This window comes from Lemur catta, chromosome 11 (assembly GCF_020740605.2).
Source record: "Lemur catta isolate mLemCat1 chromosome 11, mLemCat1.pri, whole genome shotgun sequence".
Classification (NCBI taxonomy): Eukaryota; Metazoa; Chordata; class Mammalia; order Primates; family Lemuridae; genus Lemur; species Lemur catta.
Window position 1 is genome coordinate 10,534,426 of NC_059138.1, and position 20,835 is coordinate 10,555,260.

General features: G+C 44.5%; 1 pseudogene; it reads left to right on the forward strand.

Moving 5' to 3' along the window:
- Window positions 1-8,445: 8,445 nt before the first annotated feature.
- LOC123647068 lies at window positions 8,446-9,305 on the forward strand (annotated as a pseudogene).
- The last annotated feature ends 11,530 nt before the right edge of the window (window positions 9,306-20,835 follow it).

Below are 20,835 nucleotides of genomic sequence, written 5' to 3' on the forward strand. Positions count from 1 at the left end.
AGGAGGGGATGGGTATATTCACACCTACTGGGTACAGTGCTCACTGTCTGGGGGATGGACACATTTGAAGCTCTGACTCAGGTGGGGCAAAGGCAATATATGTAACCTAAACATTTGTACACCTGTGATATGCTGAAATAAAAAAAAAAGAAATTTAAATTTGTGGAGAAACATATGAATTGCCTATCTTCATTAGATCCCTTTGTCCCATTCTAACATGAACTGCAAAATTAATCTTCATATAATTATTTACCTGTTAAACTGTGTGAGTAGACTTTTGCTTCAGGCAGCATGGTAGAATAGATATGGTAGAGTATCAAGATATTCTGGGCTGGGCACAGTGGCTCATGCCTGTAATCCTAGCACTCTGGGAGGCCAAGACGGGAGGATTACTTGAGGTCAGGAATTCCAGACCATTCTGAGCAAGAGTGAGACTCTGTCTCTAACAAAAATAGAAAAAAATAGCCAGGCGTGGTGGCACATACCTATAGTCCCAGCTACTAAGGAGGCTAGGGAAGAAGATAGTTTGAGCCCAGGAGTTTAAGGTTGCTGTGAGCTATGATGACACCACTGCAGTCCAGCCAGGGTAACAGAGTAAGAGTCTATCTCAAAAAAAAGAAATCTGAAGCTTCCTGCTGCATAACTGCATAACTAGAGCCTGCATAAAATGCAATTTTGGTGTATTTTTGTATAACCAAGAACCAAGGGAAATTTCAAATGCTTTTTTAATTAAAGATGAAATAGGAACCTTTAGGGGAAAGAAAGTGAAAAGTCATGTTTCAGGAGTGCATTCTGGATGTCTGTCAATGCCACCTCCTTTTCTATCTCTAGGTGTTTGGACATCCTCAGGCATTTTGATATCTGGACAATTCTAGCTTCCTTGGGTCTTTGTAGATTGTGATAGAAGTTAACCTGGCAGTCCTGGCTCTCTGCTTGGACAAACACACCTGCAATCAATGAAGGTGAGTAGTCTGTATTAACCCCTCACATTTCAGCACTGACTCACAGCCTCTGCAGACCACATGTTCCCATGTTGCAAATAAACCCAATCTTTCTCTTAACCCTCTCCCATCCAGATAATTCTCTCAGCTATTTCTCAGGGTCCCCTGAGTCTCAGTAGAGTCACAGCGCCTCCTTGTGGCTAAAGGGTCAAACATGCCAAGACTCAGTCCTGCAGGGGCCCAAAGGCAGAGAGGTCTTACAAATAGGAACATGGGTGGGAGAGAGGAGACGCTGCACTCCTCCCTACCTTCAGGAGACATCCACCAGAAATACAAACATAATCAAACTATAAAACTTTCATTAAAAATATAAAAACTGGCTTTCAGTCTTTGTAGAGTGTATTGTTGCAGAACAGCACTCCCACCGTACAACTAGAAAAGCTTACCAAATACAAAAGGTAGACATTGAAAGGCATCAGGAGCTACTGATGGTGTAAGACTTAAGAGATTGTCATCTTGAAGAGAAAGGATCATCCTGACAGAACACTTTTCCCTTGAAGTCATTCGCCAATTTTATATCATCTGCTGGGTAGCTGAGAAGAAGAGGACGACTGAGAAGTAGGTGGCTTTGAGCCCCCTCCATCACCCTCTGGTCCAGAGAACATTTATGTTAACCATCTACTATGACCCTAACACAGTCTAACTTAGATACCTAATTTAACCAGAGCCTGAGCCTAATTTAGATGCCTAACTTAGTTTAACAGGGTGCTTCCCGCCAAGTTGCGAAACTACTTCCTTTCACAAAAATGTGAGACATTTATTTTCTGCTTGAGAAAAGCCAATTAACTAAGACACGTGACCACCCAAATCACCAAGTGAACCTGGCAGGAGCTGTCTGTGAAACGTGGTGCTGTCAGGTCCTCTCTGCTGAGGACCAGCTGCTTTGTTTATCTTGAGAACACGAACACAATGGGCTGTGTCTGGCTGCCCATGTAAACGGCTGAGATTTCTTTCCTTCTTTGTAATTTTCAGTGAATTTCCTGTGATGCACATCACATTCTGGTTTAATGCTTATTTAATAATTAAACTGTCTTCTTTCTCTTCTACCCTGCGGAGAGGTTTTCTGTGTTGGGAGGACATATTGTTTTTCTTTCATTTCCCCAACAGAGTACATGGGACTGTGTTGAGGACACATGCCAGCCTCCTCCAACGCAGCAGGTGATTTTCAAGGATGCAGATAGGAGGCTGGTTGGCTTACGGCTGTCAGAGAGGCCCTTCCTCTTAGTCAGAAGGTCCGTAACACAATAGAAAAGCAGCTCTTGTGTCTCCCCCTGCTTTTCTTATCTTCTGCTCTAGCACTCATGACCATTTTTCAGAGCATGCCTCACTTAAAATCCATGGGTCCTGCTCAGCCTCCAGTCTCCTGAAATGGGATATAATTGGAGCAAAGATAACTCTTGCAGACAGTGCTAGTGGTCCCCTGCGAAAATGCTAATCCAAACACTACTACTTAAAGAATACTTACCTTACACTTGACATTTTATAAAAATGAAACCCAATCTTTTAAAAATGTCAATAGATTAGGAGTTACAAATGGTTTTTGTGACGTGGATGAATTGTATACGTCTGTGTAAGTCTGGGATTTCACTGTAACTCATCATTGAATACTGTACATTGTACCCAATAGATAAATTTTCATCCCTCACACCCCTCCCATCCTCCTCCTTCTGCATCTCCCATGTCCATTCTGTCACTCTGTGTGACCATGCATACCCACAGCTCAGCTCCCACTGTATGTCAGAACATGCAGTGTTTGGTTTTCGATTCCTACGTCACTTCACTTAGGATAATGGCCTCCACTTCCATTCAAATTGCCACAAAAGGCATTATTTCATTCCTTCTTATGGCTGAGTAGTAGTCTATGATGTATATGTGTGTGCGTGCATGTGTGTGTGTGTGTGTGTATATATACATACATACAGTCATATATATACATACATACAGCACATTCCCTTTTTTAATTTTAATAAAATTAGTGGATATAAGTTGAATCCCAGTACGCATATGTATTATATAGTGGAGAAGTTGGGCTTATGTACCAATCACCAGAATACTGCACATTGTACCCCATAGGTAATTTTTCTTCCCCTACACTCTTCTACCTTCCTCATTTTGAGTTTTCAATGTCCATTATGCCACTCTGTATGTCAGTGCATAGCCATTGTTTAGCTCCTACTTATAGACATGTAGCATTTATTTGTCTGTTCTTGCATTGCTTAAATGAGGATAATGGTCTGCATTTCCATCCAAGTAGCTAAAAAAGACATTATTTAATTCTTTCTTATGGCTGAGGGGTGCGTGTGTGTGCATGTAAATGTATTTATATAAATATATATATTAATATAGACCACATTTTCTTTGTTCATTCATCAGTTGATGGACACTTAGGTTAATTGCATATTCTTGCAATTGTGAATTGTGCTGTAATAAACATGTGAGTGCAGGTATCTATTTCATATAATGAGTTCTTTTCCTTTGGGTCGATATCCAGTAATGGGATTGCAGGATCAAATGGTAGATGTACTCTTAGTTCTTCGATGAATCTCCATAGTGATCTCCATAGTGATTTTTATAATTTACATTCCCACCAACAGTGTGTATATGTTCACTTTTTACTGCATCCATGCCAAAATCTATTGGTTTTATGAGTTTTTAAATAATGGCCATCCTAATTGGAATAAGATGGTGTCTTTTTGTAGTTTTAAATTGAATTTCTCTAATGGTTAGTGATGTTGAGCATTTTTCCATTTGTTTGTTGGTCATTTGGGTATATATATTCTTTTGAAAAACGCCTGTTCATGTCTTTTACACACTTTTTGTAGGATTATTTCTTTTTTATTTCTTGCTGATTTGTTTGAGTTCATTGTAGATTCTGGATATTAGTCTTTTGTCAGAAAAATAGTTGGCAAATATTTTCTCCCATTCTGTAGGTTATCTATTTACTCTTTTGATTAATTTTTTTGCTGTACAGAACCTTTTTATTTAATTCCATCCTTTTTTCATTTTTGCACTTGTTGAAATTGCTTTTGGTGTCTTATTCAAAAATTCTTTTCCTAGGCCAAATCACAAATAGTTTTTCCTCCATTTTCTTCTAGAATTTTTATGGCTTCAGGTCTTACATTTAAGTCTTTAATCCATCTTCAGTTTATTTTTGTGTGTGGTGAAAGATAGGGTCTTTACAGGCCTGCTCTAAGGTAGAATCTATCATCTACACATCACAGATGATAGAATTGGGGCTCACATTAGCCAGAGCTAGGGGACTAATATCAGTCGCAGACACCATGGTGCAAAGAAGGAGACTGGCCAGTGAAATGACATGGACTTGAAATCATGGCCCAAAAGAAAGACCTGAGTATGGGATGGGGGAGGCACTAAAAGAGGAATTACTGATTCTGAGATAAAATTAGAGTTTTATTCCTGCATGGAGGAAATAAGAATTGTTCTGTCCAAAAGGCAGAGCCTCATGGACACCGATGCCCCCAGGCTCAGCTCCTGTGCGTAATTATGGAATCATGGACAGTGGAGACTTGTGAGGGTGGGGGAGGTGGGAGTGGGGTGAGGGATGAGAAATTACTTCTTGGGTACAATGTGTGCTGCACCAGTGATGGATACACTAAAAACCCTCACTAAATCAGAATGCAATATATCCATGTAATAAAATTAAACTTGCAATCCATTCCCTTAAACAAATTAAAAAACAACTTAAATAAAGAGAGAGACCTAAGGGAGAAAAATAGCCCCGAAGTGTCAGTGTGTTGAGGAAATCCAGTGAGGAGCTTAGACCTCAAACCAACAGGGACATTTCAATTTTTTGAACAGATGCAGTCTGGGATCCAGCCATGTTGCCCAGGCTGGTCTAGAACTCCTGGCTTCAAGAAATCCTCCCACTATGGCCTCCCAAAGTGCTGGGAATATAGATGTGAGTCACCATGCCCGGCCAATCAAGGCCATGTCATACCAAGCGAAAGAGAGTGGATGGTTAAGGAAGCTTTGGGCCCAGGGCCCACAAGCTCTGAACCGATTGGAGCAGACAGAGGCAAGCTTGCTGCCTGCGGAGTTCAGAGAAAGTGTCTGTGCCTATTTGGAGGTCTGATCAGGTCTAGGTCTTACAGTCCACCTTTGAGTGTAAGAAAGAGAAATTAGAGAGTGCACAAGCTAAAATATGGAATAGTAGAATTGGTGACAAAAGATAAATATTTCTCACACTTATTTCTCAAAGTGTGAATCTCCTACTATTCTTTCCGCCTGGCTCCGGTCCTGGGACCATTGCCTGGAAGTCCCTTCTCTGATTCCCTAAAGCCCAGTGCTGCCTGACCCTGGGTGGCAACAATTATGACAAAAGGGACTCCTAGGTTCCCAAGAAGAGGCCTGGAAACCACTGGACCCGAAGTGTCAAAGCAAAACACCTCCTCACAGGACAGTGTCTGTCCCAGCACAGGGTGTGACTCTGGAGTGGCACAAGTGTTTGTTTACACTAGAGAATTCTTATCACAGCTTATAACAAATGATCCCCTTAACAAACGGTTTGTTTTATTTCATGATTATAAAAAAGCTATTAAATATTTTAAAAACCCTAGATACAACTATGTATGTATGCGTGTGTGTGTCTGTGTGTGTGTGTTTTAACACGTTGACAGGGCAGAGTCACTTACATAGAAGAAAACCCACATGTTTAACACATGCATAGAATGTAAAGTTGCGGATGGGTCGCATGAGCAGGTGGTACTGTGTTCTGAAACTTCTGGCAGGGTTCTCACAAGAAATGCTCAGCCAAGCCCTCGGTTGCTCCCACAACTTCCTGGCTGGGCCCGAAGGTTTGTGCACAGGGAGGTGATGACTCTGCAAGGCTGTGTCTTGGCTGCTGGCACAGAGATACGTGGCTGAGTCTTCTGGCTGCAGGGAGTCCAGGTGAAGGTACAAGTGAGAGTTGTCAGGGTTTTCAGGTGAGAAGCGACTCGACATAGTCAAGTTTTCTCTGAGTTCCTGATAGTAGTAGTAAAACAGGAGCTCTGGTGGCTTCTTGGCTCTCTGTTTATACCAATACATAGCATTGTGGCCCAGATTTTGTTCACATTCCAAAGACTTCTTTTCTGTCATTCCCATGACCAGGTGTCTTGGCGTCTGGGTAACTCCAGTGTCCATGGGGACTATGGGGGAAGGGAACAAAATTCAGACAGAGCCCAGGAGGAAGAGTGTTGCTGTAGCCACAAGGAAAAGGCTTGGAGTTTGAGGACAGCTGGTTTGAACCCAAGACTCACCTGCTCCCAGGACACAGAGGACCACACAGCGCAGCAGCCTGCAGCCCATGGTAGAGTCAGGACCAGATGGGTATCATGGACTGGGATGCTCTGGGCTAGGGGGCTGGGCTCCATTCTCTTTGGCCCTGGTTGGTGGTTTTCCTGTGATGTCATCACTCCTGACAATTTCCCGAGACCCAGGGGATGTTTCCTCCTTGTCGTTTTACAGTCTTTATAGGTTCTGAGAGAAGGTGGATTTGAACGGACTGTGCAGGGGTGAATGAGCTGGGCAGGAAGAGCAGAGCAGGCTTTTCACTCCTCAAGATGTTCCTCGGACACTTTCCCATTTGCTCTTAGCTGCCCTCCTCATTTCATAGATCCTCCCTCTGTCCCCCTCTTCCAGGACCCCTTCTCAGCAACAGGCAGTTTCCCCTGGCAGGGATCTGTCCCTCCCCTGCTCAGGCACACAGGACAGCAGCTCTCAAAACCTTGCTGCCCTCAGTGTCTGAGCTCCAGGGAGCCCCTTGGTCAGCTTTGTGGATCCAGGGTGATGGGATGACCACGGACCACTCTGGACCAATGTTCATCATTCAAAGTGCAGGACTGTGATGCCAAGCATGGCCCAGGCTCTGGAAAGGGTGCTGAGGGGAACACACAAGGGACCAGGTGAGGGTTGGGGTCTTGCCTGGGCCTAGAGCAAACATGGGCAGGATGCTGAAAGAGAACCACACAGGCATGTGATGCATGATGATGGGAAATCGATTTCAGACTTCCATTCTTGTACTAGAGATGTCTACAGCAGGTGCTCCCAGCTGATGTAAGGATGGCGTCCAGTGGGCCAGCTTCCCTCCTGGCCCAGCCCTCCACTCCCTCCCTGCCCTTCCCCAGGCCCCAGCCTCAGAGGCCTCGCTGGAGCAGAGCTCCTCCCTGTGGCCAGAGCAGCACATTGCCCAGACTTCAGGCCTCTCCCCACCCCAGCCTCAGCCACCCAGGTGTCCCACATGCCACACACTGAGCAGCTGGGAGGGCTTTGAAAAGCCAGGGGAGAAGGGAGAAGAAGGAAGCCTGGGAAACCACAAAGAGAGTTACAACAACTCCAGCCACCCACACTGCTGGGACCCTCCACTTTTTGCTCAACAGGGATTGTCTATGTGTGGATCCTAGTAAAGAGAGAAACAGACAGTATCCAGCCCCTCTGGAGCCTGTGCGCAGCTGAGATGTTCAAGACATGATCACTGAGGAACAGCAGGGCAAGCACAGAAACATCAGCATTTTCAGCCACAGAATTCTATTTGAGTCGGGCAATTAAACATATTTACAAGGGGAATAAAATGTATCTCATATGAAATTCAAAAAATGTGCCCATATTTCAATCACTTCATATGTGTAATGCCATGTTTCATCTTCTATTAAGTCAGGGAAAGTGATATGAAATGGTTACCAAAGCACTTTCCATTTACAAACCAAACCTGGGTCATCATTCTGCAGATAGCTCTGTAACTTGGGAGTAGCTAGGATGACTTCCCATAGGGTTCTTCCACTCCACTATATAAACTGTTGATACTTTTTGACCATTTATTTATTGGAATATCATGTATTTTTTTGAAATATAATGTCATGCCAGTAATGGGCTTTTATTGTATCAAATTTGAAGATAGAAGTAAACACAAAAATAAAATGATCTATAATCTCTGAATGATTTTTGCCTCCTGTCTATTGGTACAGCACATATTCATTATCAGTTTGTAATGACAACTATAATTGTAGGCTTGGTGTATAAATAGTTATACTTCTTTGTTATATATTAATCTATGTTGCAGCTAGTGACGATACTTAATCATGATTTAATCAAAGGTCGATATTTAAGTATTTTTTTTTTTTTGTAACCTGGAGATGTGCTGGGTCAGGAGGAAAGTATTAGCATTTTGCTAATATATAAAATTCCATTGGGTATGCAATGTGGCCCATAAAACAAAAAAAGTAAAGGTACGTGGATGAGAATTTAGGAAAAGGGGATCAGACATTCTCCTCCAGAACAGGTTCCATACACAATGGACCTCTAACTGGCTACAGTTGGAAATATTCCATTCTTAGACAAGAACCTAAAATTCAACTTGATTAAAGATTAGCATTGTTGTTATTAAAATGATGCTGCAATGTGGAGCGGAGGAGGCAGGAACGGGAGCGCGAGCAGGAGCAGGGCAGGCACTATGGCTGGGATCACCACCATAGAGGCGGTGAAGCACAAGATCCAGGTTTTGCAACAGCAGGCTGAGGATGCAGAGGAGACAGCTGAGCGCCTCCAGCGGGAAGTGGAGGGAGAAAGGTGGGCCCGGGAACAGGCTGAGGCTGAGGTGGCCTCCTTGAGCCCTAGGATCCAGCTGGTTGAAGAGGAGCTGGATGGTGCTCAGGAGCGCCTGGCCACTGCCCTGCAAAAGCTGGAGGAAGCAGAAAAAGCTGCTGATGAGAGTGAGAGAAGTATGAAGGTGACTGAAAACCGGGCCTTAAAAGAGGAAGAAAAGATGGAACTCCAGGAAATACAACTCAAAGAAGCTAAACATATTGCAGAAGAGGCAGATAAGAAGTATGAGTAGGTGGTTTGTTAAGTTGGTGATTATTGAAGGAGACTTGGAACGCAGAGGAACGAGCTGAGCTGGCAGTGTCCTGTTGCCGAGAGATGGATGAGCACATCAGACGAATGGACCAGAACCTGAAGTGTCTGAGCGCTGCTGAAGAAAAGTATTCTCAAAAAGAAGACAAACATGAGGAAGAGATAAAGATTCTTACTGATAAACTCAAGGGGGCAGAGACCCATGCTGAGTTTCCTGAGAGATCAGTAGCCAAGCTGGAAAAGACAATTGATGGATTTGGAAGATAAACTGAAATGTACCAAAAAGGAGCACCTCTGTACACAAAGGATGCTGGACCAGACTCTGCTTGACCTGAATGAGATGTAGAGCACCCCAGTCCCGCCCTGCCCTGCTTCTCCCTCTGACCCTGACTCCGCCTGAGGCCAGCCTGCCCGAAGCTGACCTTTAAACCAAGGGCTGATCTTTAACTGGAAGGCTGCTTTCTCCTTTCGCCATCCCCCTCATCCCCCTCCATCCTCCACCCCACCCACCGAGTCTACTTCCACAGCTCTGATGCAGCAAACTAATCCCTTTCTCACTTTTGGAAGGTGACTTTGCAGCTTAATGCATATTGCCCTCTCTATAGAGGAGGCAAAAAGGTATGGGCCTGCCTTACTGAGAACCAAACAGAACCCAGGGAAAGACTCCACTATGGGAAACCTCATTGCTCTGTACAAAGTACCAGCCAAACCTGAAAGGTGATCCCAGGAGGAGTGAGCCAAAAAAAAAAAAAAAAAAACCCAACAAAAACATGCTGTTCAGGTTTTCAGCTTTAAGTTATCTTTGGACAATTTTATTTTTTATTTTTTTCATTGGAAGTGACCAAATTAAGATGGCGAGACCTCTGAGACCAAATTTTTGTCCTATCTCTACCCCGTTCCTAACCACTCACTGAATGGATCATGTGCCTCTTACTTTGAGTTCACCACTTAATTGCTCTCCTGCCTCCTTGAAAGAAAGAAAATTATGTTTTGCCGCTGGTTTAGCCGTATGAAACTCATCTCATTACCCTTTTCTGGGTCTGAAGCTGGTATCCCTAAAAGTGCCATCTCATCGTGCCTTGTATCAGTCAGTTCTGGAGAACTCTTGAAGAGCTTATGTACAAAACTTTGAAAATTTTATATTATTTTGAAACTTTGCTTCTTTGGGTTTGGGGCACCCTGGACGCTCCATCTGGCTATGAGAGCTCTCTACAGTTTGTGGGCTGGCGGTGTGCTGATCTTTTAAAGTTTTTTCCCCTGCCCAAGCCCCACTTTTTGATGAGGTTTCTGTGAGGTCTGTTAGGTGCACATCCTGCAGCTTACTGGCTTAAAATGTACTCTCCTTTGGGGCCGATTGGGAGAAAGAGAAAACCAATAGTGCAACTGTTTTCATACTGAATATTGACAAGTGTCTTTTTGAAATAAAGACCCAGTCCCTCAAAAAAAAAAAAAAATGATTGTAATACTTACCTACCACAGCAAGGAAACATTTAGGTACTTCTATAAGGAAACAAATAATTTGAATAAATAAAATTATGCATTAAATTATTGCATTGTTTTGTTTTGCTCCCAGTAAATAAACCAAATTCCAAGAATTACAAGAGAAAGAACATAGAATTTAAATTGAAAGCTTGAATAGTAATGGCAGTGAAAGTCTTGATTGCCTGGAGAACAACAGCTAACATAGGTATTTCCCACAGCAAGGGGTGGGTGAAAGGTGAGCTTAAGTCATCTGGATTAGGGCTTTCCTGAACAAGGAAAATGATCTCAGGACAGTCTGAGTTGCAAGAAGGAAGCGTGAAGAGTGGAATAGTGAACATGAAATAAATTCAACCAAAAATGTTTATATAAAAATGTAGTAGTATATGTTGATTGGTGTTAAAAAGAGATGTAAAGACAGCTAAGAGTTGGAGTACAGAGTACTGACAAAGAGCCCCAAGAGTATGGGAAGGAAATTCCCTTTGTTCTGGGCCAGTTCCTGAGCTGCATATGCAGAGGGTGGGACTCAAGAGTGCTGAGCAGAGAACAAGTCCTGGAAGGCTGGAGTGCTCAGCAGAGATTTCAGAAGTTACCCAGAGCAGGAAGACACTGGCATTGAAACCCAGCTAGAGTGGAGAGGCAAGGCGAACATGCTGTGATTCCCACTGAGACCCCAAAAGGCCACACACAGGTAATGATGCCACATGCTGGGGCTCCCTAAGAGGGAGGACACAGCTGAAATAGCCATTAGCAAATCCACATTCAGACCTACCAGTGCAAAACCCAACACTTCTCCCCCACTCCTTCTTTCCAGTTTGCCTGTTGCTATGGACTTTCATGCTTCTCCTAACATTTTTCTGTTACACAGGATACGCACTGATAATCTGAATTTCCTTTTGATCTTACAAACATTTTTCTTCTCCTCTCCTTATGTTTGTGCCCATGATTTTTAGCAATAGTGCATTTTAAATTAGAATGCTGTGTGCAAGATGTACCAATAAGTACAGCAGAGACAGACAAGAAATGGTCTCTTCCATGAGTTAAGATCTTCAGTGCATGGGACAGGGTCCAGTCTTGTTTGTGGAGTTCTAGTACTTCAGTGAACTTATTGTGAACCCCTGCTCTAGCTGATGAATGGAATTCTGGAAGACCTCTGTGTGGATGAAATGTGGGACTGCCCTTGTGAGAGTACTGGCATCTGTACTACAGCCTGGATTTCAGTCCGGACTCCAACAGGGAAGGGAGAAGGAGCCTCAGGGGCGGGGAACACATTGCCCCACAGCTTCCTGGCTGGGCTGGGAGGTTTGTGCACAGAGAGGCAGGGACTCTGCAGGGCTGTGTCATAACTGCAGGCACAGAGATACACAGCAGAGTCGCCTGGTTCCGGGGACTTGATATGAAGATTTAAATGAGCTTTGTCTGGAGACTTAGGTGAGAAGCGATTTGAAATTGTTTCATTTAAAATTAGTTCCTTATTATTGTATGTAAACATTGTCTCCAGTAATTTCTTGGAGTCCTGCTTATACCAGTACATAGCATCATTGCCAAGAGTTTGTTCACATTTCAGGGACACATCATTTCCCATCTGTGTGAGCAGGTATTTTGGAGTCTGGAAAACGGCTGTGTCCAGGGGTCCTGTGAGGGGAAGAAGCAGAATTCAGGCACATGCCAGGGGCAGCCTGTTGCTGTGGGCAGGGAAGAAGGGTCGGGTCACCTGGGCCCAGGACTCACCTGCTCCCAGGACTCACCTGCTCCCAGGAGGCAGAGAGCCACACAGCAGAGGAGCCTGGAGCCCATGGCAGGGTGAGGAGGACCAGACAAGGCCCCAGGGCAGGATTCTGGTCTGCAGGGGTGGGAACACCAGGCTGTGTCTCCACTTCTGCTGACAGGGGCTGAGCCTGTGAGGTCACAGCTGTAATCACCCCCTTCTCAGCCTCCTCTAACATGGCCTCCTCCTCCTTCATATCCTGCACTTGCCCCTTTAAAGGAGTGTTTGGGTTTTCTGGGGACAGTTTGTAGGGTGGCTTGTTGCCCCAGGATGTGTCTCTGGGGGTGGTTCCTGTGCCAGGTGCAGCCTCCCTCCCCTTCCCCACCCAGGATCTCCCCCCTCCCCCCTCTCCCTTTCAGCCCCTCCCTCAGAGTCAGGCTACTCTCCCCTCTGCATCTTCTGCTTCCCTCTCCCAGTAATGCAGGACATTATTTTGCTCTCCTGAGTGAGTCTTTGCTCCTTTGAATGTCTGATTCATGCTCAGTGACTCCCCTCCTACTATGTCAGAAGAAACTGACTTGTGGTCTCACCTGAGGACCAGCTGCAGCCATTTAAATGCACAAATGTGATCTAATTTATGAGAAAGCACTGTTGATGAGTCTTTGAGGAGAGTAAACTGCAGCCCCAGTCTCTGTGATGTTGTTATCTGTTCAGAGGGCAGAGAGTTGGGAGAGAACAGGAGGCTGCTAGAGAGTAGGAAGTCACAGTGTGTTGAGAGCAAAAGGCGATGGAGGTAAACAAGCACATGGATGTTGGGGAAGACCTATGGGAATGACTTCCCTGTCCTTGACTTGTCTACCTCCTTTTTGCATAAAGTTTAAGCACAATCCCTCTACCTCAGCACTACTGACATGTGGCATCAGATGAATGTTTTTCATGGGCTGCCCTGTACAAGTAGGATGTTTAGCAGCATCCCTGTTCCCTGCTCACCAGATGCCAGTAGCCACCCCTAGTGTGAAAACTAACAATATCTTCAGACATTGCTGAATCATTCCTAGTTGAGAACTGCTGTTCTCTGTACTTTTTCAAATAGTCCTTCCCCTTGTCTCCCATCTTCCGTCTGTCCCCAGCCTCAGGATTTGTAGAGCCCCAGCTTCTCTCTCTGCAATCAGTGGGATCAGCACTCAGATCTTGGTGTCCCCAGTCAGGGCACCAGGTCAGCAACCACCAGGAGAAAGATCAGGGAAACCATGACAGTCAGGAAAGTCATCACATTTTTGTGTGTCTTATACACAGAAAAAACAAAAACTACCTTTGTTAATACTGCCAACTATTGGTGAAACCCTTCCTAAGATAGACCCAGGTGGTTCAGTTGTGTTTTATTGAACACAGAACTAGCACTGGGAATGTAGAAATAAACCAAACAAAAATGACCACTGTTTTCCTTGGAACATGGGCCATCTTTATCTGTTCACTGCTATCAAATGGCTACTTAGTGCAAAGCCTGAGTGAGACAATATTCTCACTCTCATGACGCTTAGATTCTGACTGGAGCAAAAAGAAATTCGCACACTCTCTGTAGATTTAAGATATAAAATACATGTTACATGGAAGTCATTGTTATTATCAGTATTTACATTTAAATGCTTTATACAGCAGCCAGTTTTCTCACCTATAAAACAATGGGCTAAAGTAATTCTCAAGAACGTGACCAGCTGTACCCGGATATGGGCTTTATCCATCCAGTGTCCCCAAGACCTACCTCATGGCACCACATGACTTGCATGGGTCGCTGTTCAAGAAAGAAAGGAAGGGAGGAAGGAAGAAGGGAGGGAAGGCAGGAGGGAAGGGAGGAAAGTAAAATGAAAAGAGGCTATGTATATAATGGTGATTAGAACCATATAATGAAGTGACCACCCTTAAATAGTAGATTTTAAATAATTATTTATCTTACTATTTTAGTCAAGTGTTTTTGACAAAATCAGGAAGGCAGCCTCTTAGGAAGAGATGCTCCAATGAAACTGATATAAAGAAATTGCTGTCACATGAGATAATGATAGTTTTGGTTATTGTTTTATTTTTTACAGGAGAGTTGTAAAACAAGAATATTTTATAGTCTTTTAAGAATTGCTGCTATGATGGCTTTGGGGGTCTTATTCATAAATTCTTTGCCAAGGCCGACGTCTGAAAGAGTCTTCCCTACATTTTCTTTTAGGATTCTTAAGGTTTCATGTCTTAGGTTTAAGTCTGTTCTCCATCGTGAATTGATTTTTGTGAGAGGTGAGAGGTGGGAATCCAGTTTCAATCTTTGGCATGTAGTTATCCAGTTTTCCCAGCACCATTTATTGAAAAGAGATTCTTTTCCCCGGTGTATATTTTTGTCTGCTTTGTCAAAGATTAGATGACAATATGAGGATGGTTTCATTTCTGGATTCTCAGTCCTGTTCCAAAGGTTTATATCTCTGTTCTTGTGCCAGTGCCATGCTGTTTTGGTTACTATAGCCTTGTAGTAAAGCTTGAAGTCTGGTAGACTGATACCTCTCAGTTTGTTCTTTTTGCTTAAGGTTGCTTTGGCTATACGAGGTCTTCTCTGGTTCCATACAAAGTGTAGAATTATTTTTTCTAGATCTGTAAAGAATGATGATGGAACTTTGATAGGGATTACATTAATTCTGTAGATCACTTTGGGTAGTACGGACATTTTAACAATGTTGATTCTGCCAATCCATGAGCAAGGTAGATTTTTCCATCTCTTTACATCTTCTGCAATTACTTTTCTTAGTGTTTCGTAGTTCTCCATGTATATGTCTCTCACCTCTTTCGTTAAATATATTCCTAAATATTTAATATTTGTGGGCTCTCACCCTGCCCAGCTGAAACCTTCCTCCTCTCTAGTGCCCTGCAGGCTCACATGCAACAAGTCTGGCAGTCCAGGCTTTTTACTGGGACAAAGACACCTGCCTACCAAGGCAAGGTGAGTAGTCTGTATTAACCCCTCACATTTCAGCACTGACTCACAGCCTCTGCAAACCACATGTTCCCACACTGCAAATAAACTCAATCTTTCTCTTAACCCTCTCCCATCCAGAGAATTTCTCAGCCTTTCCTCAGGGTCCCCTGAGTCTCAGTAGAGTCACAGCTCCCCCTTGTGGCTAAAGGGTCGAACATGCCAAGACTCAGTCCTGCAGGGGCCCAAAGGCAGTAGGGTGGTAGAGGGCTTAGAAATAGGAACATGGGTGGGAGAGACCAGGGGCTACACTCCTCCCTCTCTTCTGGCTGCTTCTACCCAAAACGCAAACATACTCAAATGCACCCTACCTTTAAAAAATATAAAAACTGGCTTTCAGAGTTAGCAGACTGGATTGTTACAGAACAACATTCCCACCACAACCATCTCTAGGAAAGCCCATCAAAACATAAAAGATGTAAGTTTTAAGTCATTTGGAACTACTGATTTAAGAGATCGACATCTCAAAGAGAAAATATCAATCTACAAAAACACCTTTCCCTTAATGTCATTTGCTGATTTAATTTCATCACCTAAGTAGCTGAGAAGAAAGAGAAGACTGAGAGATGAGTGACTTTGTAGAGAATCTGCCACCTTTCTGATCTGGAGAACATTTATATTCAGTGACTACTAACTAGATGAGGACCCTGGTAAAGACCCCAGGCCTTGGGGTGGAAGAAGGAACAGAGACTGGCTGAAAATGAGCACAAAGGAACTTTCAGGGAGAGGGAGAGATGGAGATGTTTGGAACTGGATCATTAATGGTGGCTGCATGATTCCATAAAATTTATTAAACACATTGAATTGCACACTTAAAAATGGACAAATATTATTTTATGTAAATTATACTTCAATACAGCAGTTAAAAATACTCTAGACATTTAGCTTGTTACTTAAATGGCCATAACCTATGAGCAAAAGTGAACGGCCATCACAAAGGCTGAAGCCCAGCTCCAGTCGAGCTCAATCATCAGCTAACTTAAGGTGACCTGCCCCTGCTACAGTTTCCTAGCAGAAGCAGAAATGAATCCTTTCCAAGGAGGATGAAATCATCATGATTCTTAAATTATCTGCATAATTTTTCATGTACAGTATCCAGCATTTACATGAATTATGGATTGTGTGAGGAAACAAGATCCCATGACCAAAAGCCAAGAAAAGAGAAGAGACCAAAGAAATAGACCCAAACAGAGGCCAGCTGGAAATACAACAGGGTTCCTCTCTCCTCTGTCCCTTAGGAGGGGGAAGTCATCGTTGCGGAGGAGGAAGCCGAGGTGATGTAGATGCTTCATTGGGGAAAATTTAATACATAGCCTCCTGCATCTCACCCACAGCACCACAGCCCTGCAGGGCGCACGGCCTGCCCCAAGCACACTCCCACCCGTCCTACCCTGACAGTTCTCCCGTCATGCTGCGGGGCCTGGGGTGCATGGAGGCTGTGGGTTCGGGAAAAATTGTCCCTCTTCAGTTTTGGGTCCGTATAAATGCCATGTGTCCCAAACCACACAATCGCAGCTGTGGGCAAGATACCCCTTCAATTCTTAAGCTCTGTGGGCTCCTTTGTGCCCTTGGACTGTGAGAGGTATAGGAGGGAAGGGTTCTGAATCACTACAACTCAGCTCTAATTCATCTTCCTCTCATCCCAGCTCAGACTGTCTCTGGTGTTTCCCTTGGAGCAGTTATGGAAGAGGACAACTGCCCAAGCCCCTGGCACACCTGTGGTGACAAGGGTGCTCTGCTGTGGCAGTGGTAGGGGCGGCAACAGTGGTGAAGGAATCCTCATCCCTGTCCTAGCATCTGGCTGCTGGCAGGAGGCCAGGTGAGCCAGACTACTGTCCACTTTATCTCTGTTCACGTAAGACCCAAGCCCTGGGCATCCCAGTGACATGGTGCCCTGTCCCATAAGCTCATTCTCTTAGCTCATTCTCATTTGGGCTAATAATCATTATCCCAAATGCATCTCACCAGGTTGACAGGGTCATCACACAGTTCTGGTTTTGACCACATACTGGGCAAGACTCTCTGTTATTTATGCCTGTGGACTGAGCCCCTTGTCACTGTGAAGATTTCCATCGGAATCCTCTATACTCTCATGTAAACACCTGAGCCCCCACTCAGTAATCATCTCTCCATCCTATGGGTTAATTTTTTTTCCCCAAAAAATTAAAATAAACAAAAAATCCAACAAAAATAGCAGAATAGGAATAAAGAGAAGACAGGTCACTTTGTCACTTCCTGGACAAATATTCTCCCATCTTTGGGGCCCACAGTCACACCCTGTGGTATCTATAAAAATTCTACATATCCCATGGCCTCTGGCCATTTCTGCCCAAGATATCCTACCTTGAATTTAATTTCAGATATGTGTCTATTTGGAGACAGTTGCAACAACAAGCCTGACCAGGATTCCTTCTCTTGGGCAGGAAAGGGTGCCAGTAGCTGGGAGAGAGGCGGGCCCATGAGGGTTTGTGCACAGGGTGGAGGTGTCTTTGCAAGGCTGTGGTTGGGCTGCTGGCACAGAAGTACGTGGCTGAGTCTTCCAGCTCCGTGGACCGTATCTTCAGAGCAAAATATGATCCACGTGGCCTTTCAACTGAGAATCGGTCCTTGAATATTTTAGACTTCTCTGAGATATTGTCATTATAGAAAGAAACCAGAAACTCCACTTTCTGTCCCCAAATTTGTTGGTACCAATAGAAGTTTAAGTGACCAGACATGGGGTCACATCTCAAGATCACTTCCTGTCCCTTCTTTGTGACCTGATGGGTGGGGATCTGGGTGACTCCAGGCTCTGCGTGTCCTGTGGGAAAAGAAAGAAGATTAAGAGAATGGTTTCAAACTGTCTCAGTTAAGTCTGAGATGAGAATTTCCCAGGGCCCTGTGGGTCCACCTGCATCCAGCAGAGTAAACATCGTCCAGCATAGAAGCCAGGTTTTCATGGCAGGGTCACAGGAATGAAGCCTCTCCTGGCTCAAACCTTGGGTTATCAGAAACAGAGGAGGGGCATTCTGTGCTCCTGTGTCGCATAGGCGAGGTCTGGCAGAATGACTGGTGTCTCTGGCAACACCCACTGTCTCTGGAGCACCCTCTACAGGAGGGAGGAGGGAGCCTTTGTTCCCACGCAGACACCTGACAAGCCGGGGCTCAGGGCTGTGCTCAGCGCTGAGGGTGTGTGCAGGATGGCGGGCCCATTACTAGGGGCAAGGAGGGAAAATACGGGGCACAGCAAAGATAACCCCAAGTATTAAGCCCTGGCCAGGACTGTCAGGAGGTCATCTTCTTTTATTACTTGTTATGAGCAACAGTCCAGGGGCATCAGACTCTACATCTCCTCATGGATCACGCGAAGACATAGCATTAGGACTGAAGAGACAGAAGGAAAAAGAATCAAGCATGAGAGTGTCAAAGGCCGAGTGGAAGAGAGAAGCCAGTGAGAAGCTGAGACCTCGAGCGTGCAGCAGGGAGCGTGAACTACAGAACAGCAATCCGAACTGCATGGGGCCTCTTGTCCTCAGGGACAGGCCCTGACAGAGCCACTTGGGAAGGGGATGAGGTGTTTTTTTAAAAAGGTCTGAGCACATTTGAAACTGGAATGAGGGCTGACACCCACGGTCTGACTTGGGTGGAAAAAGAAGTTAGATAAAGGTCTCTATTTGAAGGAGGAGTGACGTGGCTTGAGTGTTAAGTGATTCACAAAAGATTCCCAGGGGCACAAGCCAATTAGAAGAAACTTGGAACAGCTTAAACTTGAGAGCACCTGTACTATATGCAATCACAGGCACAGTCTTGTTCAAGACAAAGCCAGGTCACAGGCTGCTGGCGTCTGGGCGTGGAATTTGGCATTGGCTGATCCAGCAAATTGACAGGTGGATTACGGTCTGGGTTTCTGTCAGCTCCTGCTGCACCAAGTCTCATGGTTCCAGTGGCCTCCCTTCTACACAGATACAAAGAAATGCACCAGTTTAGTCCTCTGACAATGAAGGCATCTCATGTCACAGAGTGCTTATTGCAGAACTTGAGGCATCTGATATGCGTGATGGGCAGAGGAGGCCTCAGGACCTTACCTGCTGATCTTCCCAGAGTACAAGGTCACAGTGGCAGCTAATGAACATGTACTTGATTTGCCTGGGTTTCCCTGAGCCCTCAGTATTTCTCTGTTCTTTTTCACCCCTTTTTCCAGGAAGCCATGCCAACTTCTTGGTCCTAAAATCTCCAGATTTTCCTTCCCATACTAACATGTGATTATGTGAGTACTTGTCTCCCTTACTGGATTTGACCTTCTTAATGTCACAGAATGTATCTTAATCACTTTCTTTTTCCTCCTTCCTAGCACAAACTGCCTCCTCACCTGCCAGTCTTTGCAGCGCATCTTAAAGGTGCAACAGCAGCTGTTCCTGATGGCCCATCACATGCTTCTTACCCCTTCTTCCCTTGAAAGTGGGAGCTGGGGCTTGCTGTCCAATATCCCCAGGTGCACAAACATCCTAATCACCACCATTCATCTTCCTAGGACTCCGGGCTTCAGAACCACAGCCAGACACTTTCTTCTCAGGATTTGGGGGCCTGCTCTGAAGCTTAGGTTTCTCAAGGACCGGTCCCACGCCCTGTTCTTGTCACCAGTGTCGCACCATTGACTGCGAATCTTTAGAAGGACACTGAATACAATAAGTACTATGTGAAACAGGGAGATAAAACAATAACAATTTTTTTAAAAAACCACTAGGATGTACATCTTTGTTTTTAGTGTGTATGAATATTCTAGATGGTGCGGCAGAGCCAATATTGAGACAAAATAACATTTAAAAATTGTATGATATTTGACTGGTCATAAAATAGTGGGGTACAAACTCTTCTCATCAATATTTGAAGACTATGTAGAGAAAAACAATTATTATTTGGAGATTACAACAGTTGGAGTAGGTTTTTTGAAGGAGAGGTATTTAAACCAGATCTTAGAGCAATCCTGCACCAACTTCTTCTTCTTTTTTTTTTTTTTTTTGAGACAGAGTCTCACTCTGTTGCCCGGACTAGAGTGCCATGGCGTCAGCCTGGCTCACAGCAACCTCAAACTCCTGGGCTCAAGCCATCTTACTTCCTCAGCCTCCCGAGTAGCTGGGACTACAGGGATGCGCCACTATGCCCAGCTAATTTTTTCTACATATATTTTTAGTTGTCCAGCTAATTTATTTCTATTTTTAGTAAAGACGGGGTCTCACTCTTGTTCAGGCTGGTCTCGAACTCCCAAGCTCAAACGATCTGCCTGCCTCTGCCTCCCAGAGTGCTAGGATTACAGGCCTGAGCCACCGGGCCTGGCCCCAACTTCTTCTTCTAAGAACTATTTCTGCTAGATTGTTTACAAAGAGCCAGCATCTAGCTTTGACTATTGCTATCTGTCATGTTATTTCCCAGTAATGTGAACCAACTTTTGAGATTATCTTTCAAGATTTGTAACTGCTACAGAAAGAGGCAAAAGTGTCATTGCTGCACTGGAATTTTGGCTTATCTTGACTCAGCTTAACCTATTTTAGAACCCATAATCTCCTGCTGGCTCTGTCCTCTGGTGACCACTTCCCTTCTTGCTATGGCTTTCCTGATCCTATGTCCCCAAGGGATAGAACTAAAAACAAATGGTTAGAAGCTCTAAAAAATGGTTTCCTGGTCCACATAAGGAAGAACTTTCCACCTGATGTTTAAGAAGGCATTGTGATCTCCTCTGCAGAAGAGAGGCTGGATGACCTCTGGTGAGGATGTTTTAGATGAGACTCAGGTGTCCATGGGGCAAGGAAGAACTT